The sequence below is a fragment of the Melospiza melodia genome, chromosome 1, assembly GCF_035770615.1.
Source record: "Melospiza melodia melodia isolate bMelMel2 chromosome 1, bMelMel2.pri, whole genome shotgun sequence".
NCBI lineage: Eukaryota > Metazoa > Chordata > Aves > Passeriformes > Passerellidae > Melospiza > Melospiza melodia.
Window position 1 is genome coordinate 29,391,299 of NC_086194.1, and position 11,412 is coordinate 29,402,710.

At 35.5% G+C, this 11,412-nt stretch overlaps 1 protein-coding gene across 1 annotated transcript in view; it reads right to left on the bottom strand.

Moving 5' to 3' along the window:
- DGKB (diacylglycerol kinase beta) overlaps window positions 1–10,856 on the bottom strand; it is a 377,865-nt gene extending 367,009 nt beyond the window's left edge. Inside the window, exon 1 of the mRNA XM_063152328.1 lies at window positions 10,735–10,856. The gene's annotated coding sequence lies outside the window, so the exon portion shown is untranslated. The remainder of the gene's footprint in view (window positions 1–10,734) is intronic.
- Between the last annotated feature and the right edge of the window lie 556 nt (window positions 10,857–11,412).

Consider the following 11,412-nt stretch of genomic DNA (forward strand, 5'->3'; position numbering starts at 1 on the left):
TATCTCCACTGGAATCAGCCTAAAGCTGTTTAGTATCTAAACACTATGCAGTAAAGCCCCTTAGAGATGTAACCAGCATGTTCTGGCCTTGGTGAAGTTACTTTACAATACTCAGCTAAGAAAATACAAAAAGAGGGTTAACTTCAATCTTTCACAGAAGCTTAGCATTAAGAGAACTATCTTCCCTAAGAGAAAAAATCTAAAAACCACCTAGGCTCAAGGCAGTCTTCCCCCAGTGCCACCCTATTCTGTGCAAAAGGCTACTTTTTCCTTGCTTGGAACTGGATCACAGTGCCACCAAAAATAAGTCAGTATTTTCAGTTCCTTTGCAACCATCAGATGCAGTGAAGACCACCACATATATTCACACTTGTCCTTGCTTAAAACTTGGTTATGTGTTTCTTTTTTTACATTTTATACTGCTGGACATTGACAATTTTATCAAGGTTGCATGCTGGTTGAGCTTCTAGCTATCAGGCCTAGAGCATCAGCAAGATTTACAAACTGAACACAGTGCAAATTCCAGGCTGTTTACATCAATCCACATATTTTATCATAATGAAATTATTATCAATGCAAAACATATGAGGGAAAACAACTGACTGGATCTGACAACTGTGCCTATGGTAAACACTGTTTTCTCCAGATCATTCAAGTTTTGCTTACTTTAATTTTTCTATGCTTCATGGTTTAAGCTGTCAAGATGTTAACTATTCATGTTGGCAGACAGCAACACCTGAAGATATTCCAAAACCAACTGTGAAGGAAGATGTTGTATGTTTTTCCTTCTTTGTGAATTGAAGGGGTTTTTATAGGTTTATTTTTACTACATTTTATCTCAATGGATATTTTATCAATATAAACTCCTAAATCAAAATAAAATAAAGCAAACATGCGCTCTTCCTTTTATAAATTTTATGAACCAAAGAACACTCAAAATTTTAACCATTGTTAAAATATAACCTAATGAATATCAATCAGATTTATTTTACTTTTCTTTGTAGATGGCTGACATTTTGACAATGTTGTGATTTTATCATTGTCTTTAATATCCTCTGTTTATTTATGAGCCCATATATAGCCCATATCAAGCTATTGTAATTTTCTGCATGTTTTAAAATCAGAATTCATCATATTAAGGGTCTATGTCTTTCACAGATTATATATAAATATATACAATCTGTAAAATATATACATCCATATTTAAATTATATGCTTCTAATTCCTTAAATTTCAAAGATTCTTCTAACATTCCTTTATCACCATCGTTTCTGTACAAAAATTAAGATTTCTTTAAGTATAATAAAACCACACTTTTTTTTTTTAAATATCAGGGTCAATGCAACCTCATCATTCTCATTCTCCAATATCTGAATAAATGTATTTTTGAGTGATGTTTTTACCTTTTTTTTTCTTTTATGGTCTTCCACCTGATATGAACTTTTACCCTTTTATTTTTCTCTTACCAACATATTTTGAAGCTTATCAATTTCTTGTGAGCAAGAAATTGCCAAAAGAAATAGCACAACTAAAAGTTTTATACAATTGTCTCAATTTTCTTTAGCCTTCACTTCTGAGCCATTAAAAGGAAACACCATGAAGTGCTTGCATCTCAGAACATCAGGCAAGCCTTAGGTCTTATTTTATGAAGAAAAAGTGAAAGCAACCTCAATGTGATCACGTGTGCCATGTCTTATTCTGTACCTTATCTTGGTGGGTTCTTACAATCTACAATGACAAAGTCAGTTTCTTTCTGTGTGAGCTGTGGTTCAAATCTTCTACTTGGACTTTCACTTTGTTGCTGGGACTTTTGTCTAATATTGCAGAACTCTCATAACTATTTTAGAGAAGATATATTGCCCATGTCATGGTAGAGTCAACCTTTATGAGATTTAGTTTTCCATTTTCTAACTGAAAGGATACTTAGTCATGCATATACAAGAATAATTTCTACTTTAAAACTTCCATCAAAATTTTATTGACTATATCATATTTTTGAAATACTTTAAAGCTTTTCAATTTGAAGTCAAGATTATTTATCTGGGGCTTTTGCAGTATATTTTTATTTTTCAAAGCTGAAAACTACTTTATTTACTGACCAGAGGTTTTTTCCTAATTAGTTTACTTAATCCAGCTGCATGCCTTCACCCAATTTCTAGTATTTTATTTAATCTCTAAATATTGTCATTCTTCTGTCACAAAGAATATATTACATGCCACATTAATACTCATTCAACCCACTATTATTCTCTCTGCTTTTGTAGGAGAAGAGGGAAGCTCTGAACCCTCTGAAAGACACCCGTCAATTCAGATAAGTCATACTGCAATCAAAACTCCCATCTCAAAACAAATTTTCCTTCAAACTTATTTCGGGATTTCACTGAAATTTCATGAAATAATGTTGTCAAAAGACAGCAAGATAGACAGAGCACGGTAATCCCATAACCTTGTCATTTCCAAGACACTTTTGCAGAGGTCTGCTTGGAAGAAGCTCTGTCTGTGCATGAGTTAAGTGCCACAAAGCCACCCCAGTGCAGCCCACGCTGGAGCTGCTACAGCCCTTTCTTCAGCCAGGCAGCAGATGAAGGCAGCACAGCCACCCAACATCTGCAAGGACTGGAGGCTTCCTTGCCAAAGTACAGCTTTCCAAGGAGGCTACTCTGTGTGATTCCAGCTCAGAGGATGGGGCAACCTTCAGCAGTAATCCCCACGAGAAGCAGGAGAGATGCAGAACCCAATCAGAGGTTACCAGTATTTACCTGTTTCACATAAAGACTTTAATGTGCTTCACTGCATTTTATAGCTTCTTTGCCCACAGATGATACACAGGATAAAATTACAGCATTCTGTCATTCGCGTTGCTGTGATGAATGACTTTGTTACAACGAACAGAGACTGGCTCATGACATAATGCAAGTCTTAGGGAAAAATGGCAAAACTTGACTTTGCTCAGTAATTTCATTCACCAACTGTAACTAAACACAGGAAAAACTGGAAATGCTGAGCATGTAATTCCTAGACACCTGCATTAAGAATTAAGGTGTTTATTTCACATGACACTTAAAATATACTAACATTAAATTAATATACTTAAATGTGTAAGATAACTGAATGTGTTATAACATTGTTTTCACGTGTAGATATAAACAGCATAAGTTACAGAAAATATGGATATAGTTAAATAGTTAAGAGACTTAGAACAGTTCCCACCATGTAGCTGTGGTATGGGTGGGGAAGACTGCACTAATGTTCTCCTGCGAGAGGGAAAGGATGGAGCACAGGCAGGGCTTGTTGCAACCTGATGGATCACAAACTGGGGCATCCATCCTTGACCACAATTTGGATATCCCTAGTTCTTGATATATTTTTTTGATACAGAAATCAAAGAAAATGTGTTCACAATGAGTCTGCTGTTAGCAATAAGATAATTTCATCATTTACTTCTACCCTGTTCAGTAATTTCCAGATTCTTGGAAATCTTGTTTTAGACAACCAAGCTGAAATATAGCACAGTATAAATGTATCCTAAATAGTAAAATTTTAGAGAACAAATAAACAACCAACCCAAATGAAACAAAAAAAAAAAAAAAAAAAAAAAGGAAATGCAATTCAAAGAGGCTTTCCCGTGGAAAAAAAAATTATGACTTATTTCTGCAAGAGCTCTGTGAATATATTTTCACAGATGAAAGAATTGCATGTAGCTAAATTGATAAAAAAGCTTCCTTAACAATTCACAGAAATCAATAAAGCTGACTGAATATGGAAAAAGATCTAGTGGCTTACCTGGCTAGCAAGCTCACATTTAAACAGAAATCCCTAAAATTTTGTTCATTAAATCAATCAGAAATTTAACTCTCATTTACAGCAATTAGACTATCCAAAGGCCTTTGTATCTACTTGGAAAGAAATCCTGAAAGATAGTACACCAAACACAATCATTCTTATTATTTGTTTATTATCAAATGATGTCATTGGTTAAACTGATGAAATTATACTATTTAAATAATCAGAAAAAAAAATACTCAAAAAACCCAAACCACACAAATAAACAACCCACATAGCTCACAACACAGAATATATTTTAAGTCTTCCCTTACAACTAACAATTTCTAGCAGGAATTCTAAATATTTTATACCATTTCTGCTTTAGTTTCTTTATAGCAAGGCTATAGTCAAAACTGCAATCTTAGAATCAGTGCATCCTGTATGACTGGTGATAGCATTGGGAACATATTTCCTAAAACCTTATCTAGAATGTTTCACTACATTATTAATTTTTGCTCTCCCACTTTTCCATATCATAAAATTGGTGCATTGTTTAGCTACAAGCTAGAAGTGGAAAATAAATTAGTACTTCCATAGTGCTTTAAACATGTAAGACACCATATAAATTTTAAGTTATCAGAGATTTTCAAAACAATCTACTTCAAAGTAGATTTTTCCTTGCTATTATTTAAAAATAATGTTCATCTCAACATTTTTTAAAGTGGGATACATACTGGATTTAAGTTATGTTAACAAGTATATATCTCTCAAAAGACAATAACATCAAGAGGCCAGTGTTGGCAGGACTGAGTTATGGAAAGGCTCTTTATGACCTCTGTCTTGTGTGAGTACATCTGGCAGGTTTTGCCCTGATTCATTAGTAGCAATATAGCTTACATCAATCATTAGTTTTCAGATTTGGAGGAGACATAAATATTTGGGGAAAATTGCTGCTTATATGCACTCAGAAAATTATTCAAAAAGTAACAGGACTTTTTTTTTTTTTCCTTTGTTTTATTTATGGATGCCTTTAAATCTACTGTCAGTATTACTGATGTTACCTGGATATTTCCTCTGGGGAAAAGGAGAGTATGTGATGTGATTTATACCACAAAATAACTGTGGCTGCAGAAATAATTATTCAAATCTGACTAAGAAACCTGGTCACATTCTTCACAAGCAGTCTGGCAAGAGAAACCATCAAGGGACCCACGTCCTGGATGAGGGCTGTAAACAGGCACACGCTACCGCACCAGAGGGCTGAGGAACAGAGCACAGTGAAAGTGTCCAACATTATCTCAGACCTCAACTACTCCTTGCAATGGCATTTCAAGACAGCACAAGCTTTGCAGGCTTTGGGACAGAAGCAATAAAAGAGGGGACTGTGCAAAGCAGAGCAGCAGTGCTTCACCAACACAGCTATAGCCCATTTTCTCTGACTGTCCCATAATTACCAACCATCAATACCTAGAATAACTATTCTTCCCTTTTAGGGAAAAATTTCCTAACAATACTGCATATCCACACTCTGATTAAGTGCAAAGTTCACCGGGATCTTTCATCTGATCTCTCCTGTGTGTACTTCCCGGCATGCAGCAACAGTCTCAGTATTCCTGCAGCACACAAAGCACACAACATTTGTGCCACAGAGGCCCTTGCTGGTAACCAGAACAACAGATAATTTATCCCTTATTTCTGATTTTTCAGATTTTCCATTACACATTGCACATGTTTTATAAATGCTCGGTTTCGCTTGCCTCCATCTCATCGTGGAGGAGACATCAGCTCAAAAAAGAATATAGTAGCACAAGGAAAAATACTTTCTCCTTTAGCCACTCAGTTATTTCAGAAGATAAGAACACCAGAAGCAAATCTGCCATCTGTAAAAGAAATGTGGAGACATGCCTTTCTCAACTACTTCTCTGGAAAAAGTGCAGATTTGTGTGAAGTATCCACCATGTTAAAAGAAGCTACTCCAGGGCTGAGTGGGAAATTGAAATAGAGGATCATCTTCCCATTTGTTTTTGAAGAGGCAATCATGGAAGAATATTAAAAGCAATCTGAAAGGGAACTTGCAATTTTCCCTTTGTGGATGATTGTTATGTGAGGATTGATCTGAGCTAAAGCCAAGATGCGATTAATTTAAAATTGAAGTTGCCACTGTAAAAAAATTAAATTCCAAATAAAGCTGTTTTTCTAAAAAAATCCCTCTGCAGCAAAAAGTATAAAAATAACAAAATACATAATTCATAATCAGAAAGACATATTACATGAATGTTTATATCATCTAAATTCCTTCACAAAAAACAACTAAAAAGAAAAAAAACCTATCAGCATCTAAAAAGAAAAATTAAAAACCCACCAAAAAAGCACAATGCAAAAAACTCCAGCACATATTTACTATTCATAGAGAGAAAAGTCCCACAGAATAAGTTCCTTCTCATGTAAATAATGAGGCTGGTTATATAGAAGCATAACTCTAAATGCAAAAAAAAAAAAATCTGTTCTCATTCTATCTTTATAATTATCAAACCAAGGTTTTTATTTGTGCAATTAATGTATTTTCTGTCCTCCTATTTGATTGGTGTTTTTTTTCTTGTTTGTTTTTGTTTCGGGTATTTTTAATTTTTTTATTATTATGCACAATGTTTACCTATAGGTAGCTGAGGCTCAGACTGATTTCTTCACAAACTGTGTATCACAGCTTGCAGCATTATCTACAGAATCTGTATGATGTCCTTGCTTAAAACTTTGCTATTTAGTGCTTTTGCATATATTTAGGGATTCAATAATTCCCCTGAAGTGTTAGAGAAATAAGAGAATCAGCTTCACTCCCTCAGGTGTGGTCACGTACATGATTAAAAGCAGTAAATCATCTTTTCTGAGAGGAACACAAACTACCATTTAGAGTATACTCAGCAGGTGAAAATGCCTACTAAAAAGGAACCAGTCTTACAGTGGTGCTGTTCAAAATGCTGTTTTAAAGATTTATACCTCTTAATATGATCTTGAAAATATTCAACTGAGGAAATGGAATATAACTTTATTCGAAACAATGCAAAATCAGCTTATTTTGAAACACTAATGAAGGAATTAGCTTCACATTTGTGTTATATTCTAAAAGCACATGGTTAATATTAATTAATCTGAATATTAATCCTTTATGCATTGTTTACAAAATACTTTTCATTAATAGAATATACAATATAACCATAAAATCATAAAAACATCAGAGTCAGTGCTGACTACCACTTATTCTTTCTATTTTCCTAACCAGATTACTGCTTGCACTACTATAAATTGATAGGTATAGTTACTTAAATCTGGGTCTGAAAATGCTGGCCTGTTCTATATTTTTTTGCAAATATTTATTATTTTCTAAAGTACTGAAGGTTCCAATATTAAATTCATGAAAATATTGTAAGATCTACCAGAATTCAAAACATGAACAGAATCTGAGATCGCACACTGGTATAATGTGGTCATTCCACTAATGCAATTATTTTTCAAAAATCAAAATTTATACTTGCACATGATACGTATTCTTTTCTCATTTATACTGATCTAATAAATTAGAGCTAATAAATTATCTTTTTTAGTGGTCAGATAATGAAGCAAGTTTTAAAAAGGATTTAAATTTTAATAAGGCCTCAATCCCACTGCCTGTCATGTTGCATGTCAGTAGCAACCATTTGTCAAACTTTATATCACGAAACATCATCAGAGTTAAAGTAGCCTCTCTCTGAAGTAAAAAAATGAAGTGATGGAACCAGCTCTGGGTTTTTCAACAACATGGCCAAAACTAAATTTTCTTCTCTAAAGGACACAAGGCTTTAACACCTGAACATGAACAACAACCTGAAATGGAACATGCTTCACCAAGGATGGAGCCCAAGGAAATTTGACTTGGAAACTTCTGAAGCCAGAAGTAGAAGATGACAAGAAGACAAGGCAACGTGCCCTGTCAGAGGGAACAGTCTCTCTGCCCTTGCTAATGTACCCCCCAGCCTCTGCTGGCTGCAGAAGGGTTTTTTACAGAAACATAGAATCATTTATGTTGGAAAAGACCTCTAAGACCATTGAGTCCAACCTGTGACAAGTCATCATTTTGTCAGCTAGACCATGGCACAAAGTGCCACATCCAGTCATTTCTTGAACACTTCCAGGGATAGTGACTACCCCACCTCTCTGGGGAGCCCGTTCCAATATTTAACAATCCTTTGCATGAAGAAATTCTTCCTGATATTCAACCTGAACCTCCTCTTTGCCGCTTGAGGCTGTGTCCTCATATCCTGTCCATGATTGACAAGAAGAAAGCAACCCTCACCTTGCAACAGCTTCCTTTCAGGTGGTTGTAGAGAGTGACTGGGGTCCCCCCTGAGCCTCCTTTTCTCCAGGCTAAACACCCCCAGCTCCCTCAGCTATTCCCCACAGGGCTTGTGCTCCAGACCCTTCACTAGCTCCACTGCCCTTCTCTAGACATGATCCAGCACCTCAATATTTTTCTTGAAGGGCCTAGAGCTACATACAGGATTTGAGGTGTGGCATCACCAATGCTCATTTACAGCGTCTCCTGGTCCTGCTGGCCCCACTATTTTTGATACAAGCCAGGCTGCCATTGGCCTTCTTGGCCACCGGGGAAGAGGGAGAGCTCATGTTCAGCTGGCTGTCCAGCAGCAACCCCATGTCACTTTCTACTAATACCTGGAAAGCTTTCCAGACACTCTTCTCTGAGCCTGCAGGACTGCCTGGGGCTCTTGTGACCCAGTTGCAGGACCTGGCACTTGGCCTTCTTGAACCTCATACAATCAGCTCCTGCAGAGCCTTCCTGCCCTCCAGCAGATGAACACTCCCACCCAACACAGTGCCATTCACAATCTTACTGAGGGTGCACTCAATCCCTTCATCCAGACCATAAGTAAAGGTATCAAACAGGACTGGGCCCAGTGCTGGGCCCCAGGCAAGCCCACTAGAGACCATCTGCTGGCTGGATGTGGCACCTTCCACCACCACTCTGGGCCCTGCCACCCAGCCTGCTTGTAACTCAGGTTCTTCATGGGAAAGGCCAGCTCCTGCACTCTCCTGCCCTGGTGCCTTCCTACCTCACTTGTGCCTAGAATCCACCCACAGAGCAACTACCCATCTTCTGCTTTTATGGTGCTAGGATAAGATCTTTCAGCTAAAGCCGAGCCTTAAGTTCATTTGGGAAAAGGAGAAGTTTTCTTGTAACTCACTTCTAGATAGACACAAAGCATTGTAGAGTGATCTGACATGATGCAGAGTGAAAGAGAGGCAAAGGACCACATCATCTCCATTGTTTGTTGCTGCTTGATCCCTTTATGCAAAAAGTTTATGTTCATATGACTTAATTGCACTGCACTGTTAAATGAAATTGTGCTGTGAAAATTTACAGCTCTTCAACATGCATTTTTCAAGAGAAATTTCATCCAATCTTAAAATGCTTTTAGGGTAAGTAATCTATCACATTGCAGTCAAGAAAACCTAAATAAACTTATATGACTTGGAAGAGAGCAGCTAATTTGCTCAAGACCTCAGGACAATTATTTTAAAAGCAGATGACCTATTCCCTTCTTTGATGGATGTAGAGGAGGAAAGTTTCTGCTTGTTAATTTGTTTTTTTTTGTTTGTTTGTTTTTTTCAGAAGATAATGTGCATTGGGCTCCACAGCATTACAGAAACTTTTCAAGCCTGTATTTAGAGGAGATAGAACTCACTCTGATTTTCTGATCTCAGTGTAATTAGCACTGAGGGTGTAGTGACTACTGCTGTTAACCTGATAGCTTTTCCCCTCATATGGGATTGCTTTTTAAGTCCTGAATACATACGCCTATCCTCAAACTTTATATACAAAATCTTGTCTCAATATGGTACTTTTAAATTATGTCCCAGGAATATATATGAGCTAAATTACAACTTTTTGTTTTATCCAGTCTTCCAATTAAATTAGTCTCACTTGGTGAGCAATTGAAGAAAAGAATAATTATTAATGTAAAAAGAAATATTTTAAAGTTTTCATTGTTCTTATTAATTAATGTTGCATTTGATAAATGACTAAAATTTTATTTTGAAATAATAACCATTTTAAGATAAGTATGTTAGTCTTAAATGGTATCCTATCAATGTTGCTTAGAAAACAAAACCAGCTAATTGTTTTAACTGAAATCAAGATCAAGAGACCCAGACTTAATAATAAATCATCTCACTTAGTCTTGCAGAGTTAGATAATAGCAAAGCAAACATGAGAACTTCCACTGCACATTTACGATCTGCTTAGGAATTACTAGAAATTCAAATACCTCTGGGAAAATTTTATTTAGGTGTTTTTTCATGTTGCTATCATGTTGGTTATCTCTGTTTTAAAACAGCTAATATAAAATATATATATAAAAAAGCACTATAGTTGATGAACGTAATTGCAAAAAAAGTAACACATAGATTAACAGGAAATATTCTTAATATTGTAGTATTTCCAGAGAGTGCAATTTTCTCAAGTTATGCTGACACAAAATAGTACTGTGTCTGATGTGGGAAAACACAAACATTCAAATCAATGAGAAAGTAGAGATCACACAAATAAACAATGAGAATATAAACTCTTTCTGTGGGTGAAAAATAGTTTAAAAAAAGGAAAGAAAACGTGCCGTATATCACAGATTCTGTGGTTTCATTAAAATAACACAGAACCAGAATTACATAAAGTTGGAGAGATTGTTATAAATTAAAAGAGCAGAAAGAAAAAGAAAACCATCCTTTTTATAAGTTACATTACAAACACTACTTCCATATGTTTCTTACATTCTTGGATATAAAATCTTGCCATACTTTTGAGAAATATATCAAAACATCCGTTTTCTGCATACAAGTGTTTCTATTTGAGAGAATTTTTTTTTCTTCTTTTTTACTAGTTGAAAAGTAAAAGCCTTTTATATTTGAATATGTTGTTCTTACCTGTCTTGAAAAGCCAGCTTGTCACTTGTTCAGGAATACCTTGATCCGATGCCTGTAACAATTCATCTAACCTTAAATGAAACCCTGTGCTGGGGGAGAGGCTCTCATTTCTATTACTTTTTATAAAAAATAATATAGATGACAGATCCTTTCTACAAGGTAGCCTAGAGTGTCTAGTTCTTGTCACAATGTTGTCATAGTGACAGTGACATCAATATACTTCATGACAATCAGTACAGCAATTTTTCTGGAGACAACACCAGCGTTGATTCCTGAGTGTATTTTGTATTGACTTCCTTTTCAAGTCTCATTAGATAATTTATTTTTGCACTATTCTTTAATTCAAATGAGAATGCACTAATTATTTTGGTTGTAAGCAGCAAACAAACAAAAATACTGAAACTAAAATATTACAAAACTGAAAGAATACAAACCAGAGAAGTTTGACCACAAAATTTCTTTCTACAAATTAAAGTCTCTGTTATTTGTTAGTATAACAGAGACCTCCTAGATCTGATTCTCTGACTCTATACTCAATCTTTTTTTCAAATAAGGGTTATTTACAGTGTAAAGTACTATACATAGAGCAAAAGGAGAAGAAAATGGTTCCCTTGAAAAAGGTGATATATTCTCAGTTTCAAGTAAATTTTTCTGGGAAAATGCTGTATGTCCACTAAA